Below are 20,046 nucleotides of genomic sequence, written 5' to 3'. Positions count from 1 at the left end.
ATAAAAGTAAACTCACCCTGCTCCAGCTTAATTGGATAATTGAAATTACATGGCCCTTTTCAGCTAATATGGGGAGGTAAAAAGAGGATACAAAACTGTGAACCACAACTAAATAAATGTACCCCCACCACTTTCATAGGATGTCAGCACTTAGGAAGAATGAACAGACTATAGTGTTTGGTGCTTGAGGGTCACTGGAGGTCAATTACCAAGAAAAAAAAAGTTTATTGGAAAATTTTGCCAAAGTCTGTTCATATGACTTCCTTCATAAATGACAGCTAATGACCATGCAATTAAAATTGATATGTATTAGTATATCTAGATTGCAAGAAAATGATTGTACCTGTTATTAAAATTGACTTTATAATGCAGAAGTTGTACTGTACTTTATTACATTTTCTAGGGTAGTCTTTGCTTCTGGGGTTAAAATAAATATTAGGTAGAGCTTTTGTTTCTTTTTCAGTGAGCTTATGAGTTGTTTGCGAATGCATGTGTTGAGCACCTAAAGAGTTAAATACCTCATAATACTAGATTCTGTTTAGGGTACTGTAGTTAGAGAAGGTCTGTTCAAAGATATTTTTGAAATATTAGAGAGGAAGAGCAAGGGGCAGTGTCCTTCCTGACTCTGTGCCGTTTCCTGTATACTTTACTGCTGGAATGTAAGTCAGAAAGCCAGTTACAGTTCCTTCTCTGCCTCCCACACCAGAGTTTGTACAGCTTGTCATGAGATGAGTTGGCGTTCTTGTTTGGCTGCCATATGGTTGACTAAACTAGTTATAAAGAAGGTTAAAGTATCTGGATATGTATATTGAATGGGACACCATGACCCATAGACCGAACATGACTGCAGATACCAGACAAAGTCACCTGTTGGGATAGAAATAGCATTTCACAAATATTAGATATCTTATAACAAAATATAGAAAGCTTTACATTTCATAAACATATTCAGTTTCTTTTTTTAAACTTATTTGATTTCTACTTAAATACATTTTCTTGCTTTTTTGCAGTTTTCTAAATCAGTATTAGACTACACTACAAAAAAATCCTCAAATGTCTCTGAGTTGCAACATGTTTATTTATTTATTTATTTACTGACTGGTAACTGTGTAAGTGGTTTGATCCATTAAACCATGTTTAGACATGACCTGGGTCATTAATGCAAAATGCAAAAGTAAAAATAGCCTACGAGGCTAATAAAGAAGTCATAAGTACTTGTGCAATAGCAACATTGCATATATCTGGATACAATTACATAAATAATCTACACAAATAAATGTACTGACTAAGTACAATTACAATAAATGAAGACTGAACACACTTTAAAATCTCTACCTGGCCAGAATAATGTTACCTTTATGTTGCATATGCAATAATAAAAAAAGCATTGTTTATCTATAACAAAAACATACTTTAAGCACTTTATAACTGTGAGTGTGCACATAAACGTGTGCATTTGTTGTCTGTGTGAGTATAGTACAACTGTTAACAATTTTATTGCAGTCACAAATCACTGTATGGGACTAAGGAAAGTATTGTTTTTTTTTACAGAATACACGGTTGTTGCCATGATGCTGTTAAATGCATAGGCCATGCAAATAATATTGCCATGGCATCCATCTTTACAGTTTCATTAGAGGGATGTTAAGAGAAACCGCAGGATTCAGCAGGCTCTGCACGGCATGCAAGAATAGTGCAAAAGTGGCTAGAAACAATATGGCCACTGAGAGATCCAGGAACAAGCTTCCGGGATGTGCAGGAGCGCTCCTGCACTATTCCTGCATGTACAAAGCTGTTGTATGCAAATTACCCCATTTGCAGGTGAAAAACATGCAAATGAGGTAAATTTGCAATCCAGGAAGCTGGCAGCTGGCCGTGCAGGACTAGTGTAATCTGCAGAAATGTAGTAACCAAGTACATTTCTGCAAACCACAAAACGTAGCCATGACAGCTCCAAATAAAGGGTGCATATGATGTGTAAAGCATACCAATGGCCAAATATATGGCCATTGGCATGGAAAACAGTTGCAAAAAAAAAAAAAAAAACGTTTATTTTTTTTTGGCAGATTTTGGCCATTTAATCATAGGGTAGTGGCACGCAAACAGGATCGGCCTGAAAATTAAAAAAAAAAACTTGAAAAAAAGCATTCTATCCAGAAGCACAATTTTGCCATTATACTCAATGGCAGACAGAAGACAACATAGCCAGTGAATAGTGGTTGGTAAGTGGAAGGCTCAGTCTCAGACTTGTAATTAGGCATTAGCAGGCAATCCTATACAAATGAGGGGATGATACTGAATCCCAGATTCACACTCATGGCTAGCTTGCACCCAACCATGTAGATGCAGGAAGACTATGGTGCAAGCCTAAGAGCTAGCTGACATCATAGAGGGGTGTGTCAGGCATACTGTAAGCTTACTGGAGCCCCGTGGCTTGGGTTTGCCCTTAGCTTAGCAGAACAAAGCAAGGGGGGTGTGTCTGAAGCTATCAAACACTCTTTACATTGCCTAAGTGGGTGTGTGCGCCGCACAACATGTTTTAGATGGAAAAAAAAGTAAACCAGGAAAGAGCAGCTCCATGCACACCTGAGCACTGTGCTTTCTCGGCACACCCCTGGGCTTAAACAGGTAGGCAATGGAAAGGGAAAACAGCAGTAGGAAGGTAATCAAGGAGAACTAGCATAGCTGGCAGTGAAATGTATCAGAATCAGCCAATTACACAGGCAGCAGCCCTGCCCAGCACACTACTATAAACTATGCAAACACCTTTCCCTCTGGTTTTTCTCACAAACTCTGCACCACCGGTGTACAGAAGCAGGATAATTTTACCAAACAAAAGCAAAAAAATGGTAGGGGCTGCAGCAGCTATCATAAATCAACATGAACTGAAGGTGGAGAGGATGAGAATACTGATGACCAGCCCACAGTGAGGAGAAGGAGAATAGTGTACAGATCCAGGGTAACCTACCAGGGGCTACATGAGCTGGAGATAGTGGAGCACTATAGGGTGGACAGGGACCTCCTACAGCAAATTGTTGAGCTGTGCTGGCCACACCTCACACACAGAACCAACAGAGGGGAACCCATCCCAGTGTATACCAAGGTATGTGTAGGCCTACGAATACTAGCCAAGGGCACCTTCCAAAGGCCAACTGGGGATATCATGGGGATCTCACAGGCATCAACATCCAGGGTACTCCACCAGTTCCTGGATACCATGTCAGCACATGCCAGTGAGCATGTATATTTCCACAACAGCTGTGAGGCGTTGACCAGCAATATGCATTTATTCCACCAAATAGCAGAATACCCTGACGTAGTGGGTGCTATGGACTGCATGCACATATGCATCAAAGCACCACCCGGTGAGCAGGGTAGAGTCTACATCAACCGCAAGGGATTCCTCTCCATCTCCTGCCAGGTGCTGTGTGATGCCCAGGGCTTTATAATGAATGTGTGTGCTGGCTGCCCTCTATTCCGACTCTCACATCTGGCATATGACGCAGCTGTACTAGAGATTTGCCAGTGGGGACATCCCTTACAGCCACCTAGTGGGAGATGCTGGTTATGGACTGGAGCCGTGGCTGATGACACCCATCAGAAATGCACACGCACCCAAACAAGAACTCCATAACGAGGCACATGCACAGACCAGACTCATAATAGAGTGTGTGTTTGGGATGTTCAAGTCATGGTTCCAGTGCCTGGACATATCCAGTGGATCTTTCCAGTACTCACCAGCTACATGTACCCAAATTGTCATTGTATGTGCCATGCTACACAATATGATCCTGCCAAAACAGCTGCAGCAGGAACAGAACTGGGCAAGGCCACACAGCCCCCCACCATTGCCAAGGCATGCAAAAGAACAGAGTGACTCAGAGGAGGAACAACCTGAGCCTGCCCCAGTAGGCAGAAGGAGGCATGCCCAGTATGCACAGGCTGTGGCAAAGAGGAAATGTATAGCACATACACTGACATGGTAGGAACCCAGGGAATGACACCTCTCTCTGACTCACATATACAGTAAAAGGGATGCCAAACATGACACTACCTGTGCTTAACCATGTATATCGAGTGTACTATGTGAATCTGACATAGTCAGCCCTCCAGTATCATCCTCAATACTAGCACAGCCACTAGGTAAGTCACTCTCCCTATCAATTGCTGAATGGAGTAGTATGTTTTGTTACTTGTATCTATGGTATGGATGTGAACATGCAAGGAAAACGGGTGGCTGAATGGGATGCCAGCAGATAGCAGATGCCTATAGTGGCAGAATGAAATCTGTAACAAATACTGGTCTCACCACAGTAGCCAGTACTAGAGAAGGTGAAAAAACTCACTGCAGGCAATGTGGTAGGCCAAGTGTGTGTCCATAGGATACACACATGCCAGTCAGGGAGGCTCACATACCCAACAACAGTCTCAGCCAGCAGGAAAGGCATAGACAAATATAAACAAAGGCTGTGCTAAGGCCTCTGATTGATGGCTATGGAAAACATCCCCCCTCCAGATTTACACCAACAGGCTACAATGGGTCAGGCAGTGGGATGTTAGTTCTGAAGGGTAAGAAGTCTGAAAATGAAATGTAGGTCAATCAAACCTAAGAACTGTAGTACACTGATATGCCTCTAGTCAGCATGATAGATCAGAATACAGAATGAAATGGAGTATCTGAAATACCAGTACAGTCATAGCAAATGTGCACAAGTGTCAGGTGTGCCCCCCCCCACAATCCTATGTAGAAATGTAGTAACATGTATGTGTAGGTGTAATAACAGTGGAGCACAGATTACCTGAGCTAGCCAAAGTAGCAGGATAGATTGTAGCATGTGTACAATATGCAGGGCTGAGTGTGTTAGGTTGGTGTGTGTTGTATATTGTGTGAGAGTGGTCAGTATATAGGCATGGTGAGGTTTGTCCTGGTGGCCATTGGCCAGTACTGCCGATGACAGGGCCAAGTTCTCACAACTGCAATGCCAACTACAATGCATCCCAGCAAGACACATTCCAGCAGTAAGCCATAGTAATTGTTCGGATGTAATATCTGTCACCATCTGAAAGATGGACATGGCATGAATGTGGGCCCAGACATACAAACAGTACACTGGTGGAAGTACCATAGACAGCCAGTGTATAATATGTTATTGTAAAAAGGGCACACCTTTGGAATTGTACATACAGGTTAGCAGCACATTAGTTGGGTTTGTAGAATGGATTAGTGATGTTGTCTGGCCAAACACTGGCAGACCACAAAGGTCACAGATATGAAGTATTGAGAAACTGCTGATGTCCCTGCACAAGCCAGCATAAGTGGAATGCCCCATGCATATATGTGAGTCAGATGTAAGTAGTGTCCATAGCACACATGCACCCAGCTCACCCCACCATTACCCACAGGTACCTCACAGGTCTTATCCCTGCTGTTTGAATGAGTACAATATGACCCCCACCTCTGTATGGCAATAACCAAAGAATGCAGTATGCAGAAGAAGTGCCCCAAGCAGTTGTCCCTAGCTGTAAGCAGCACCCTGCCAGCATCCACACCACTGGATCTATAATGACAGCAAGTATTTTCATTAACACTTTGCACACCTACCCTGTCACCCCAGGGGAATATAGTGTCTTGCAGTCTGGGTCTGTAGGACTGACACAATGCAATGACCTGCTACAGCTGGCCTGCATCACTACCAAATGCCCTACAGTCCTCTGCCAAAGGCCTGTCTCACCTGTACTGCAAATGTATGTTATGTCATAGACTCCCAAATAACAACATAACACAGTCCACAAAACCCAAATGCAAGGCCATGTGGACAAATCCCAGTAACATGCCCACCATGTCCTGCTGCAGGAACTGTGGACCAACACCAAATTACTGCTGGGATGAGATGATAACTATAGGGAACTTATAAGATTGCATAATGTTTGGAATAGGCTAGAATAATAGGGGGGAGTAGGAGCATGAACGGCATGGAGTGTGCGAAGTCTGAAACCCAGCCATGTGCAGATATTATCCCTGCCTGCAAACACAGAAATGGGTGGCTACAAACCTGTTTGAACCACAATGTGAAGGGGTAATGTCCAGAATTATGACCCCTGCCTCTGGGTAACCTGTGTGAGTCTGTACAGCTGTGAGGTATGGCCATAGTGTCAGATTGATGAATATACAAGCATGGGATCCTCAGCCACCACTGTACCAAGGTGCTGAACCATTTACACAGACCCATCAGCAAGTGTCTGCAGCTTCCCCTCCAGAATGTCATGATTGTGCAAGAATATGTAGGCTGCAGACTACAATACTGGACAAAGCTGCATTCACCCTGTGTTCCCCAGGACATTACTGCAAGCAAATATGTATACCTGACAGTACTTGATGACATAAAACATCACAGTGTAAAACAGTACATATGTCTGAATATCTCTGCTAACACCAAGACCATGTAACAGAAGCAGCACAGACACAATTACCTACAGTAACCCACTATCCTTTGCCCATTTTGACCCCATATTGTCAACCGATCTACAGGTATCCCACAGAAACAGGTTGCTAGCTTTAGGTTTAGAACACAAAAGCTGCATTGGAGTACAGCCTACCTGGAATGGATTCACACATTCAATGCAGAAGGTCATACTGGGCATGCTCCCACACTTAGAGAAACGAAGCCCATGTCTGACAACAAAATACTGAAAGGTCATACTGGGCATGCTCCCACACTTAGAAATGAAGCCCATGTCTGGCAACAACAGTGGACTATACATACCTGACAGTCACCAATGTTTGTTTACTTTCACTCCTCATTACACACCAGTCATGCTTTGCACACACATTGGATAGGAATACACACATACATCCAAGGACAACACACTATAATAGGCCAAAATTACACATGCATAGATGTGTGGAAGAGAGTGACAGACAGTGACAAAGAGCCTCCCATCATGAGGCCTGTCCCATCCAGCACACATCCAATTGGCCGAAACCACATAATGTGCAAATGTATCCCTCAGCACTATAGTGTCTGTGGTGCTTGTGATATCTGTGTAACATGACTATACAAGTCAGCAGTCATCTAGCAATTACATACACGTACCCGTGAAATATAATCCTGTGTGTGCCTGAGTGTTGTTTGTCTGCTTCCAGATGAATGGGTTATGGCCCATGCACACACACTGCACTCCCCAATGCCCTACTATGCAAGCCTGCTGATGTCTTCACCTTGAAATACACCTTTGGGGAAGGGGTAGTCCTCTAATCTCCATGATTAGTGCAATAACTGGGTAATGTTGTAGTATGATGTACTAGTTAGGTAATCCCAGAGATGGCAATTGTGTGTTTGTTTGTCTGTGTAGGGATCAATGCTTTTGAGGCCATTCACACTCACTACAATTTCAAATGCCCTACTTTGGTAGGGCTGCTGATGTCATTCACTTTGAAATACACCTTTGGGGAAAGAGTAGCCAAATCAACTCCATAGTGCATCCTATAACTGTGCAATGTTGTAGTGTGATGTACTAGTTAGATAGGAGTTCTAATCCCAAACATGGCAACTGTAAACCTTTGTGTGTGCGTTTGTTTGTCTGTGTAGGGATCAATGCTTTTGAGGCCATTCACAGTCGCTACAACTTCCATTTCCCTACTTTGGCAAGCCTGCTGATGTCATTCACTTTGAAATACACCTTTGGGGAAGAAGTATCCAGGTAAGCTCCGTGGCAAATCCTATAACTGTGTAATGATGTAGTGTGATATACTAGTTAGGTAGGAGTTTGATTCCCAGATATGGCAACTGTCAAACTTTGTGTGTGTTTGTGTAGGGATCAATGCTTTTGAGGCCATTCACACTCACTACAATTTCAAATGCCCTACTTTGGCAAGGCTGCTGATGTCATTCACTTTGAAATGCACCTTTGAGAAAGGCAAAACCCAGTAAGCTCTGTGGTGTGTCCTATAACTATGTAATTCTATGGTGTGATGTACTAGTCAGGTAGGAGTTCTAATCCCAGTCATGGCAACTGTGAAACTCTGTGCATGTGTGTAGGGATCAATGTTTTTGTGGCCATTCACAGTCACTAGGCACTCCTAAAAATGGAGAACATTGATATCTGTGCAGTAACAGAGACCTGATCCAAGGCTCCAGAGAGAATCTTCAAATACCAGGTGCAGCTCTCACAACACCTGTTGGCTAACAAACTGGGACCAAAACAATAAAGGTGGAGGAGTGTCCATATTCACCAAGCCTATTCACACCACCAGGCTACTTGCCCAACAGAATGAGTCTGAAATACCCCTGGTGCAACTAACACTAGGTCGGACTGCAATCCAAATTGTATAGCTTGCTACAGAACCCCACCATGCCCCAAGATTTCCACTACACCTTGTGAAACATACTGGGAAATATTATGATATAACCAAACACGCTAATACTGGGTGACTTACACTACCCTGCCATTAACTGGGAAAAATTTTTGTGTACCTACATGTGTGCCTAACGGTACTTGGAAGTCATAATTCCCAATGCCTAGGATCAAGTAAACCATAGTCCCACCAGGGGCTCAAATATCCTAGACCTGGTCATTGCCAACGTGGGAAATCAATGCTCCACACCTATGGTCACCCCATCAGTGGTTAGGTTTTCCCATAAGCTAATCACCCTTAACATCTACATCCCTCCCCCACACCCCAGTAATGAAAAGTCCATAACACACATCTCCAAAGCCAACGTCATGTTACACATGTCAGACGTGACTAACGTCATGACACCCATGCAGACAGGAACTGAAAGGATGACTGCTGAATCCTACATGAAGGTACTGTACGAGCACATCCACTTGTGCATGAATCGTGCTATCCCATATAGAACCAAGACACTACCCACCAAGTAAAGGTAGCCAATGTGGTGGCCCCCTGCCATAAACATACTGTACAACAAAAGGAAGAAACTGTTGCAGAAAGGAGGGAATTTCCAGGATGCAAAATACTCCCTTACCAACCACAGTAAGAAGTTGAAATCCCTCATAACATCTACCAAAGCTAGTTACAAACATAATATAACCAAAGATGCCAAAGACAACTGCAAGCCGTTCCATAGCTATGTCAGGAATCTAAATGGCAATGCTCAGATCTGCTCTGAGCTACAACAGGATGGTATTAAATATACTGCTCCCAAGGATATTGTCAATATCCTGCCAGATGCCTGTCCTTATCTTTCTTTCAGAATACGTTACCTAATACCGTCTCTGCACTGTACTCAGTGCCCGCCATGATACTTCTTCCATTCTATGTTACCTGATACAGTCTCTGCATTGGATTCAGTGTCCACCCTGATCCATCTTACAGTGTCCAACCGGATCCTTCTTCCAGTGTGTGTTACTTGATTCAGTATTTCCATTGCATTCAGTGCTTTCAATGGTCCTTGTTCCAATGTATTTTACCTTATACTGTCTCTGCAATGCATTCATTGCCTGCCCTGATGCTTTTTCAGTATATGTTACCTGATGCAGTCTCTGCAGTGTATTCACTGCCCACTCTAGTCCTTCTTCCACTGAACTTTATCTGATACAGTCTATCGAATGTTTTCAGTCCCTGCCATGGTCTTTCTTCCAGTGTATGCTACCTGATATAGTTTCTGCAATGTATTCAGTGCCTGTCCTAATCCGTATTCCAATGTATGTTACCTGATATAGTCACTTCAGTGTATTCGGTGCCCCTGATCCTTCTGCCAGTGTATCTTACCTGATACAATCTCTGCAGTGTATTCAGTGCCTGCTCTTATCTTTCTGCCAGTGTATGTTACCTGATACAGTCTCTGCAGAATATTCAGTGCCTGCTTTGAACCTTCTTGCAGAGTAAATTGCCTGATATAGACTCCCCAGTGTATTCAATGCTTCCCCTGGTCCTTCTTCCACTGTATGATACCTTATACAGTCTCTTTAGTGTATTCAGTACCTACCCTGATCATTTTTTCAGTTTATGCTACCTGAAACAGTATCTCCAGTGTATTCAGTGCCTTCCCTCATCCTTCTTCCAGTGTTTGATATGTGGTATTGTCTCTGCAGTTTCTTCAGTATCCCTACAATCCTTCTTCCAGGGTATGTTAACTGATACAGTCTCTGCAGTGTACTCTTTGCCTGCCCTGATCTTTATCACAGTGTATGCTACATGATAACCACTCTGCAGTGTATTTAGTCCCTGCCTGGTCTTTCTTTCAGTGTCCATTACCTGATACAGAGTCTGCAGTGTATTCAATCCTTGCACTAATTCTTCTTCCAATATATGTTACCTGATACAGCTGCTTCAGTGTATTCAGTGCCCCACTGATCCTTCTGCCAGTGCATGTTTCCTGAAGCAATCCCTGAAGTTTATTCCATGCCTGCCCTGATCCTTTTACCAGTGTATGTTACCTGATACAGTCTCTGCAAAATGTGCAGTGCCTGCCCTGAACCTTCTTCCAGTGTACATTACCTGATACAGTCTCTGCAGTGTACTCAGTGCCTGCCCTGGTCCTACTTTCAGTTTATGTTAGTGATGCAATCTTTGCAGTGTATTCAGTGCCCCTATCATCCTTCTTCCCATGTATGTTACATGATAATGTATCTGCAGTGTATTCAGTGCCTGCACTGGTTCTTCTTCCAGGGTGTGTCATCTTATACAGTTTCTGTAGTGTACTCAATTCCTGCCCTGATCCTACTTCCAGGGGGCTTTACCTTATACAGACTCAGCAGTATACTCAGTGCCTGACCTGGTCCTTTTTTCAGTGTATGCTAAATTATACAGTCTCTGCAGTGTACACTGTGCCTGCCCTGGTCCTTTTTCCAGTGAATGTTAAATGATACAGTGTCTGCAGTATACTCAGTGCCTCGATCCTTCTTGTGATGTATGTTACCTAATGAAGTCTCTGCAGTGTATTCAATGCTCACCCTGATAATTCTTCCAATGTATGTTAGCAGATAAAGTCTATTCAGTTCACATCCAGATCCTTCTGCCACTGTATGTTACCTGACACAGTCTCTGCAGTTTATTCAGTGCCTGCCCTGATCCTGCTGACAGTGCACGCTACCTGATACAGTCTATGCAGTGTATTCAGTGCCTGATCTAGGCCTTCTTTCAGTGTATGCTACCTGATATATTCTCTGCAGTCTATTCATTTCTTCCGTCATCCTTCTTCCTGTCTATGTTACCTGATACAGTGTCTGCAGTGTATTCAGCGCCTGCACTGGTCCTTCTTCTGGTGTATGTTAAATTATGCAGCATCTGCAGTGTACTCAGAACCACACTTCATCTTTCATGCAGTGTATGTTACCTGAAGAAGTCTCTGCAATATATTCAGTGCTTGCCCTGGTCCAATGCATATAAGCAGATACCATCTCTGCAGTGTATTCAGCACCTGAACAGATCCTTCTTCCAGTATATGTTACCTGATACATTCTCTGCCGTGTATTCAGTGCCTGCCCTGATCCTTCCTAAAGTGTATTTTACTTGAGACCATCTCTACAGTGTATTCAGTGCCCACCCTGGTTCTTCTTCCAGTGGACTTTAAGTGATAGAGTCTCTTCAGTTTATTCAGTGCCTGTCTTGGTCCTACTTCCAGTGTATGCTACCTGATACAGTTTCTGCAGCAACTTCAGTGTCTACCTTGATCCTTTTTCTAGTGTATGTTACTTGATACAGTCTCTCCAGTGTATTCAGTGCCTGCCCTGGCCCTTCTTCCAGTGTATGTTACCTGGTACAGTCTCTGCAGTGTATTTAGTGCCCCCATGATCCTTCATCCAGTGTATGTTACTTGATACTGTCTCTGCATTGTACTCAGTGCCTGTCCTGATCTTTCTTCCAGAGTACATTACCTAATACTGTCACTGCACTGACCTCAGTGCCCGTCATGATACTTCTTCTATTCTGTGTTACCTGATACAATCTCTGTATTGGATTCAGTACCAACCCTGATCCTTTTTCTAGTGCATGTTACCTGATTCAGTCTCTACAGTGTATTTAGTGGCTATCCAGATCCTTTTTCTAGTGCATGTTACCTGATTCAGTATTTCCGGTGCATTCAGTGCCTTCACTGGTCTTTTTTCCAATGTATTTTACCTGATACTATCTCAGCAGTGTATTCAATGCCTGCCCTGATCCTTCTTCCAGTGTATGTTACCTGTCTCTGCAATATATTCACTGCCCACCCTAGTTATTCCTCCACTGAGCTTTACCTGATACAGTCTACAGAATGTGTTCAGTCCCTGCCCTGATCATTCTTCCAGTGTATGCTTCCTGATACAGTTTCCGCAATGTATTCAGTTCCTGTCCTAATACATATTCCAGTGTATGCTACCTGATACAATCGCTTCAGTGTATTCAGTGCCCCCTGATCCTTCTGCCAGTGTATGTTACCTGATATAATTTCTGCAGTGTATTCAGTGCCTGTCCTGATCATTCTGCCAGTGTCTGTTACCTGATACAGTCTCTACGGAATATGCAGTGCCTACCCTGTATCTTCTTCCAGTATACATTACCTGATATAGAATCTCCAGAGTATTCAGTGCCTCCCTTGTTTCTTCTTCCATTGTATGTTACCTGATGCAGTCTCTGCAGTGTATTCAGTGCCCACCCTGATCCTTCTTTCAGTTTATGTACCTGAAACAGTCTTTGCAGTGTATTCAGTGCCTTCCATTTTCCTTCTTTCAGTGTATATTACCTAATAGAGTTTCTCCAGTGTATTCAGTGCCCTCCCTCATCTTTCTTCCAGTGTGTGGTATGTGTTATTGTCTCTGTAGTGTCTTCAGTACCCCCAAAATTCTTCTTCCAGTGTATGTTAACTGATACAGTCTCTGCAGTGTACTCATTGCCTGCCATGATCCTTTTCCCAGTGTATGCTACCTCATAACCTCTCTGCAGTGTATTTAGTGCCTGATTCTTTTTCTTCCAGTGTCCATTACCTGATACAGTCTCTGCAGTGTATTCAATTCCCTGCACTAATCCTTCTTCCAATATATGTTACCTGATACATTTGCTTCAGTGTGCCTTTCTGATCTTTCTGCCAGTGTATGTTACCTGATGCAATCTCTGCAGTGTATTTCATGCCTGCCCTGATCCTTCTGCCAGTGTATGTTACTTGATGCAGTCTCTGCAGAATATGCAGTGCCTGCACTGAACTTTCTTCCATTGTATTTTACCTTATACAGTCTCTTCAGTGTACTCAGTGCCTGCCCTGGTCCTTCTTCCAGTTTATGTTACTGATACAGTCTTTGCAGTGTATTCAGTGCACCTGTCATCCTTCCTCCAGTATATGTTACATGATAATTTATCTGCAGTGTATTAAGTGCTTGCACTGGTTCTTCATCCAGGTTGTGTCATCTGATGCAGTCTCTGCAGTGTACTCAATGCCTGCCCTGTTCCAACTTCTAGGGTACTTTACCTGATAAATTCTCTGCAGTGTACTCAGAGCCTGCCCAAATCTTTCATCCAGTTTATGCTACCTGATACAGTCTCTGCAGTGCATTTATTGCCTGCTTTAGTCTTTCTTCTAGTGTGCATTACCTGATTTATTCTCTGAAGTGTAGTGAGTCCCTCACCAAATCCTTCTTCCAATATATGCTACCTGATACAGTCTCTGCAGTGTATTCTGTGCCCCCAGATCCTTCTGCCAGTTTATGTTACCTGACACAGTCTCTGCAGTTTATTCAGTGCCTTTCCTGGTCCTTCTGACAGTGCACACTACCTGATACAGTCTATGCAGTGTATTCAGTGCCTGCTCTAGGCCTTCTTTCAGTGTATGTTACCTGATATATTCTCTGCAGTCTATTCATTTCTTCCGTAATCCTTCTTCCTGTCTATGTTACCTGACACAGTGTCTGCAGTGTATTCAGTGCCTGCACTGGTCCTTCTTCCAGTGTGTGATAAATTATACAGTATCTGCAGTGTACTCAGAGCCACACTTTGTCTTTCATGCAGTGTATGTTACCTGAAGAAGTCTCTGCAATATATTCAATGACTGCCCTGGTCCAATGCGTATAAGCAGATACCATCTCTTCAGTGTATTCAGCACCTGAACAGATCCTTCTTCCAGTGTATGCTACCTGATACATTCTCTGCAGTGTATTCAGTGCCTGCCCTGATCCTTCCTAAAGTGTATTTTACTTGAGACCATCTCTACAGTGTATTAAGTGCCCACCCTGGTCCTTCTTCCAGTGTAATTTAAGTGATAGAGTCTCTTCAGTTTTTTCAGTGCCTGCCTTGGTCCTACTTCCAATGTATGCTACCTGATACAGTTTCTGCAGCAAATTCAGTGCCTACCCTGATCCTTTTCCTAGTGTATGCTACCTGATACAGTCTCTCCAGTGTATTCAGTACCTGACCTGGCCCTTCTTTCAGTGTATGTTGCCTGGTACAGTCTCTGCAGTGTATTTAGTGCCCTCATGATCCTTCATCCAGTGTATGTTACTTGATACTGTCTCTGCATTGTACTCAGTGCCTGTCCTGATCTTTCTTCCAGAGTACGTTACTTAATACCGTCTCTGCACTGTACTCAGTGCCCGCCATGATACTTCTTCCATTCTATGTTACCTGATACAATCTCTGCATTGGATTCAGTGCCAACCCTGATCCTTTTTCTAGTGCATGTTACCTGATTCAGTCTCTACAGTGTATTTAGTGGCTATCCAGATCCTTCTTCCATTGCATGTTACCTGATTCAGTATTTCCAGTGCATTCAGTGCCTTCACTGGTCTTTTTTCCAATGGATTTTACCTGATACTGTCTTAGAAGTGTATTCAATGCCTGCCCTGATCCTTCTTCCAGTGTATGTTACCTGTCTCTGCAGTATATTCATTGCCCACCCTAGTCATTCCTCCACTGAACTTTACCTGATACAGTCTACAAAATGTGTTCAGTCCCTGCCCTGATCTTTCTTCCAGTGTATGCTTCCTGATAGTTTCTGCAATGTATTCAGTTCCTGTCCTAATACATATTCCAGTGTATGCTACCTGATACAATGGCTTCAGTGTATTCAGTGCCCCCTGATCCTTCTGCCAGTGTATGTTACCTGATACAATTTCTGCAGTGTATTCAGTGCCTGCCCTGATCATTCTGCCAGAGTATGTTCCCTGATACAGTCTCTGCAGAATATGCAATGCCTTCCCTGAACGTTCTTCCAATGTACATTACCTGATATAGAACCCCCAGAGTATTCAGTGCCTCCCTTGCTTCTTCTTCCATTGTATGTTACCTGATACAGTCTCTGCAGTGTATTCAGTGCCTGCTCTGATCCTTCTTCCAGTTTATGCTACCTAAAACAGTCTCTGCAGTGTATTCAGTGCCTTCCCTTTTCCTTCTTCCAGTGTATATTACCTAATAGAATTTCTCCAGTGTATTCAGTGCCTTCCCTCATCTTTCTTCCAGTGTGAGGTATGTGTTATTGTCTCTGTAGTGTCTTCAGTACCCCCACCATTTTTCTTCCATTGTATGTTAACTGATACAGTCTCTGCAGTGTACTCATTGCCTGCCCTGATCCTTTTCCCAGTGTATGCTACCTCATAACCTCTCTGCAGTGTATTCAGTGCCCACCCTGATCCTTCTTCAAGTTTATGTACCTGAAACAGTCTCTGCAGTGTATTCAGTGCCTTCCCTTTTCCTTCTTCCAGTGTATATTACCTAATAGAGTTTCTCCAGTGCATTCAGTGCCTTCCCTCATCTTTCTTCCAGTGTGAGGTATGTGTTATTGTCTCTGTAGTGTCTTCAGTACCCCCACCATTTTTCTTCCATTGTATGTTAACTGATACAGTCTCTGCAGTGTACTCATTGCCTGCTCTGATCCTTTTCCCAGTGTATGCTACCTCATAACCTCTTTGCAGTGTATTTAGTGCTTGCTTCTTTTTCTTCCAGTGTCCATTACCTGATATAGTCTTTGCAGTGTATTCAATTCCTTGCACTAATCCTTCTTCCGATATATGTTACCTGATACAGTTGCTTCAGAGTATTCAGTGCCTTTCTGATCCTTTTGCCAGTGTATGTTACCTGATGCAATCTCTGCAGTGTATTTCATGCCTGCCCTGATCCTTCTGCCAATGTATGTTACTTGATGCAGTCTCTGCAGAATATGCAGTGCCTGCCCTGAACCTTCTTTCAATGTGTTTTACCTGATACAGTCTCTTCAGTGTACTCAGTGCCTGCCCTGGTCCGTCTTCCAGTTTATGTCACTGATACAATCTTTGCAGTGTATTTAGTGCACCTGTCATCCTTCTTCCAGTGCATGTTACATGATAATTTATCTGCAGTGTATTCAGTGCTTGCACTGGCTCTTCATCCAGGTTGTGTCACCTGATGCAGTCTCTGCAGTGTACTCAATGCCTGCCCTGTTCCTACTTCTTATAGGTTCATAGGTTCATACTAGGCTATCTGCCCTGGGGCAATTATAAGCCTAGCCCGATTCTGTATGGCTTACGCCACCCCTTGATTTGAGTATACTGTGCCCTTTTTAAGGTTTAGTTTACTGTGCTTCTGTCTAATAGTGACACGGGAGTAATCCCTGGGACAAACCTACGATCCCCCATCCACTTATCGAGATTCTTCTTGAAGAGATTCAGTGAGGTGCTCTGCCTCACATGAACTGGAATTCTATTCCAGAGCAAAGGGAGCCTCTGGGTTATGAACCTGTCCCTCCAGCAAGTTCTATTTATTTCTGTACTGAGGTTCAAGTCCCTCGAGCGTGTGGCTCTAAGGGATTTAGATTTACTGAGGTGGAGCATGTCCATTAATTCTGGATTTGACATAGCTTTGTATGTCAGGCATAGATCGCCTCAAAGTAGGCGGTATGCAACTGAGTAGAGCTGGAGTTTTTTTAACCGAGCAGCATATGGCATCTGTTTGAGACCCTTGATCCTCTTGGTAAGATACTTTTGGGGTCTTTCTAATTGCTGCAGGTGTCGGGTAAGGTACATCCCAAAGGGGGCATTGTATTCTATGATGGGCCTGATGAGGGATGAATAAAGAGGCACGATTACCTCTCTTGATCTAGATGTGAAACCCTTCATGATGAGGTGGGCTATGTAGAAGGTCTTTCTAACCACTTTGGCAATGTGGTTTTCAAAGGAGAGATTGCTATCAACTTGGGTCCCCAGGTCCCTACTAACTTTCTCTGTACTTAATGGGTTTCCGCCTATGTGGTAATTTGTGGGCACATTGTTTTTGCCAAAGGGTATGACTATACATTTTTTGGCATTTAGCTTTAAACCATGGTGCTGGCACCAGTTATCTGTCTCTGTGAGACCTTTTTGAAGGATGTTTGTGTCAGCTGGAGAGTTGATTATGGCGCCTAGTTTGCAGTCGTTTGCGAACTTGGTGAGCCATAGTCTAGGGTACTTTACCTGATACAGTCTCTGCAGTGTACTCAGAGCCTGCCCAAATCTTTCGTCCAGTGTATGCTTCCTGATACAGTCTCTGCAGTGCATTTATTGCCCACTTTGGTCTTTCTTCTAGTGTGCATTACCTGATACATTCTTTGAAGTGTAGTGAGTCCTTCATCGAATCCTTCTTCCAATATATGTTACCTGATACAGTCTCTGCAGTGTATTCTGTGCCCCCCAGATCCTTCTGCCAGTGTATGTTACCTGACACAGTCTCTGCAGTGTGTTCGGTGCCTGCCCTGATCCTTCTGCCAGTGCACGCTACCTGATACACTCTTTGCAGTGTATTTTGTGCCTGCACTAGGCTTTCTTCCAGTGTATGTTACCTGATACCATCTCTGCAGTGTATTCAGTGCCTGCTCTAGTCCTTCTTACAGTGTATGTTGAATTATACAGCATCTGCAGTGTACTCAGAGTCACACCTCACCCTTCTTGCAGTGTATGTTACCTGATGAAGTCTCTGAAATGTATTCAGTGCTAGCCCTGGTCCAATGCATATTAGCAGATACCATCCCTGCAGTGTATTCAGCTCCGGAACAGATCCTTCTTCCAGTGTATGTTACCTGATACATTCTCTACATTGTACTCAGTGCCTGCCTTGATCCTACCTACAGTGTATTTTCCTTGAGACCATGTCTACAGTGTATTTTGTGCCCACCCCGTTCATTCTTCCACTGTACTTTAACTGATAGAGTCTATTCAGTTTATTCAGTGCCTACCCTGATCCTACTTCCAGTGTATGCTACCTGATCCATTTTCTTCAGCGTATGCAGTGCCTACCCTGATCCTTTTTCTAGTGTATGTTACTTGATACAGTCTCTCCATTGTATTCAGTACCTGCCCTGGTCTTTCTTCCAGTGTATGCTACCTGGTACAGTCTCTGCATTGTACTCAGTGCCTGCCCTGACCTTTCTTCCAGAGTATGTTACCTAATACCATCTATGCACTGTACTCAGAGCCCACTATGATACTTTTTCCATTCTATGTTACCTGATATAGTCTCTGCATTGGATTCAGTGCCCACCCTGATCCTTCTTCTAGTGCATGTTACCTGATTCAGTCTCTACAGCGTATTTTGTGGCTATCCTGACCCTTCTTCCAATGTATGTTACCTGATTCAGTATTTCCACTGCATTGAGTGCCTTCAGTTGTCCTGGTTCCAATGTATTTTACCTGATACTGTCTCTGCAGTGTATTCAATGCCTGCCCTGATACTTCTTCCAGTGTATGTTACTTTTCCCTGTAGTGTATTCACTGCCCACTCTAGTCATTCTTCCACTGAACTTTACCTGATACAGTCTATAGAATGTGTTCAGTCCCTGCCCTGATCTTTCTTCCAAGTGTATGCTACCTATTACAGTTTCTGCAATGTATTCAGTGTCTGTCCTAATCCAGATTCCAGTGAATGTTTCCTGATACAGTCACTCCAGTGTATTCACTGCCCCTAATCCTTCTGCCAGTGTATGTTACCTGATACAGTCTCTGCAGAATATGCAGTGCCTGCCCTGAACCTTCTTCCACTATAGATTACCAGATGTAGACTCTCCAGTGAATTCAGTGCCTTCACTGGTCCTTGTTCCAGTGTGATTTACTTGATAGTGTCTCTGCAGTGTATTCAATGCCTGTCCTGATCCTTATTCCAGTGTATATTACCTGATTCCAGATATAGACTCTCCAGTGTATTGAGTGCCTCCTTTGGTCCTTTTACCAGTGCATGTTTCCTGTTACAGTCTCTGCAGTGTATTCAGTGCCTGCTCTGATCCTTCTTCCACTTTATGCTACCTGAAACAGTATCTGCAGTGTATTCCGTGCCTTCCCTCATCCTTCTTCCAGTGTGTGATATGTAATATTGTCTCTGTAGTGTCTTCATTTCCCCCACAATCCTTCTTCCAGTGTATGTTAACTGATACAGTCTCTGCAGTGTACACATTGCCTGCCCTGATCCTTTTCGCAGTGTATGCTACCTGATAACCTCTCTACAGTGTATTTAGTGCCTGCCTGGTCTTTTTTCCAGTGTCCATTACCTGATACAGTCTCTGCAGTGTATTAAATCCCTGCCCTAATCCTTCCAATATATGTTACCTGATACAGTTGCTTCAGTGTATTCAGTGCCTCCCTGATCCTTATGCCAGTCTATGTTACCTGATGCAATCTCTACAATGTATATCTTGCCTGCCCTGATCCTTCTGCCAGTGTATGTTACCTGATATAGTCTCTGCAGTGTATTCAGTGCCTGCACTGGTCCTTCTTCCAGTGCATGTTAAATTATACAGCATCTGCAGTGTACTCAGAGCCACACCTCATTTTTTTTTGCAGTGTATGTTACCTGATGAAGTCTCTGCAATGTATTATGTGCTCACCCTGGTCCAATGCGTATTAGCAGATACCATCTCTGCAGTGTATTCAGCGCCTGAACAGATCCTTCTTCCAGTGTATGTTACCTGATACATTCTCTGCAGTGTACTCAGTGCCTGCTCTGATCATTCCTACATTGTATTTTACTTGAAACCATCTATACAGTGTATTCAGTGCCCAACCTGGTCCTTCTTCCAGTGCACTTTAACTGATAGAGTCTCATCAGTTTATTCAGTGCCTGCCCTGATCCTACTTCCAGTGTATGCTACCTGATAGTTTCTGCAGTGTATTCAGTACCAA

Source organism: Protopterus annectens, chromosome 3.part0 (assembly GCF_019279795.1).
Source record: "Protopterus annectens isolate FY-2018-M chromosome 3.part0, PAN1.0, whole genome shotgun sequence".
In the NCBI taxonomy this organism is placed as follows: Eukaryota; Metazoa; Chordata; order Ceratodontiformes; family Protopteridae; genus Protopterus; species Protopterus annectens.
The sequence above is the reverse complement of the archived record's forward strand: the minus strand, read 5'-3'. Positions refer to the sequence as shown.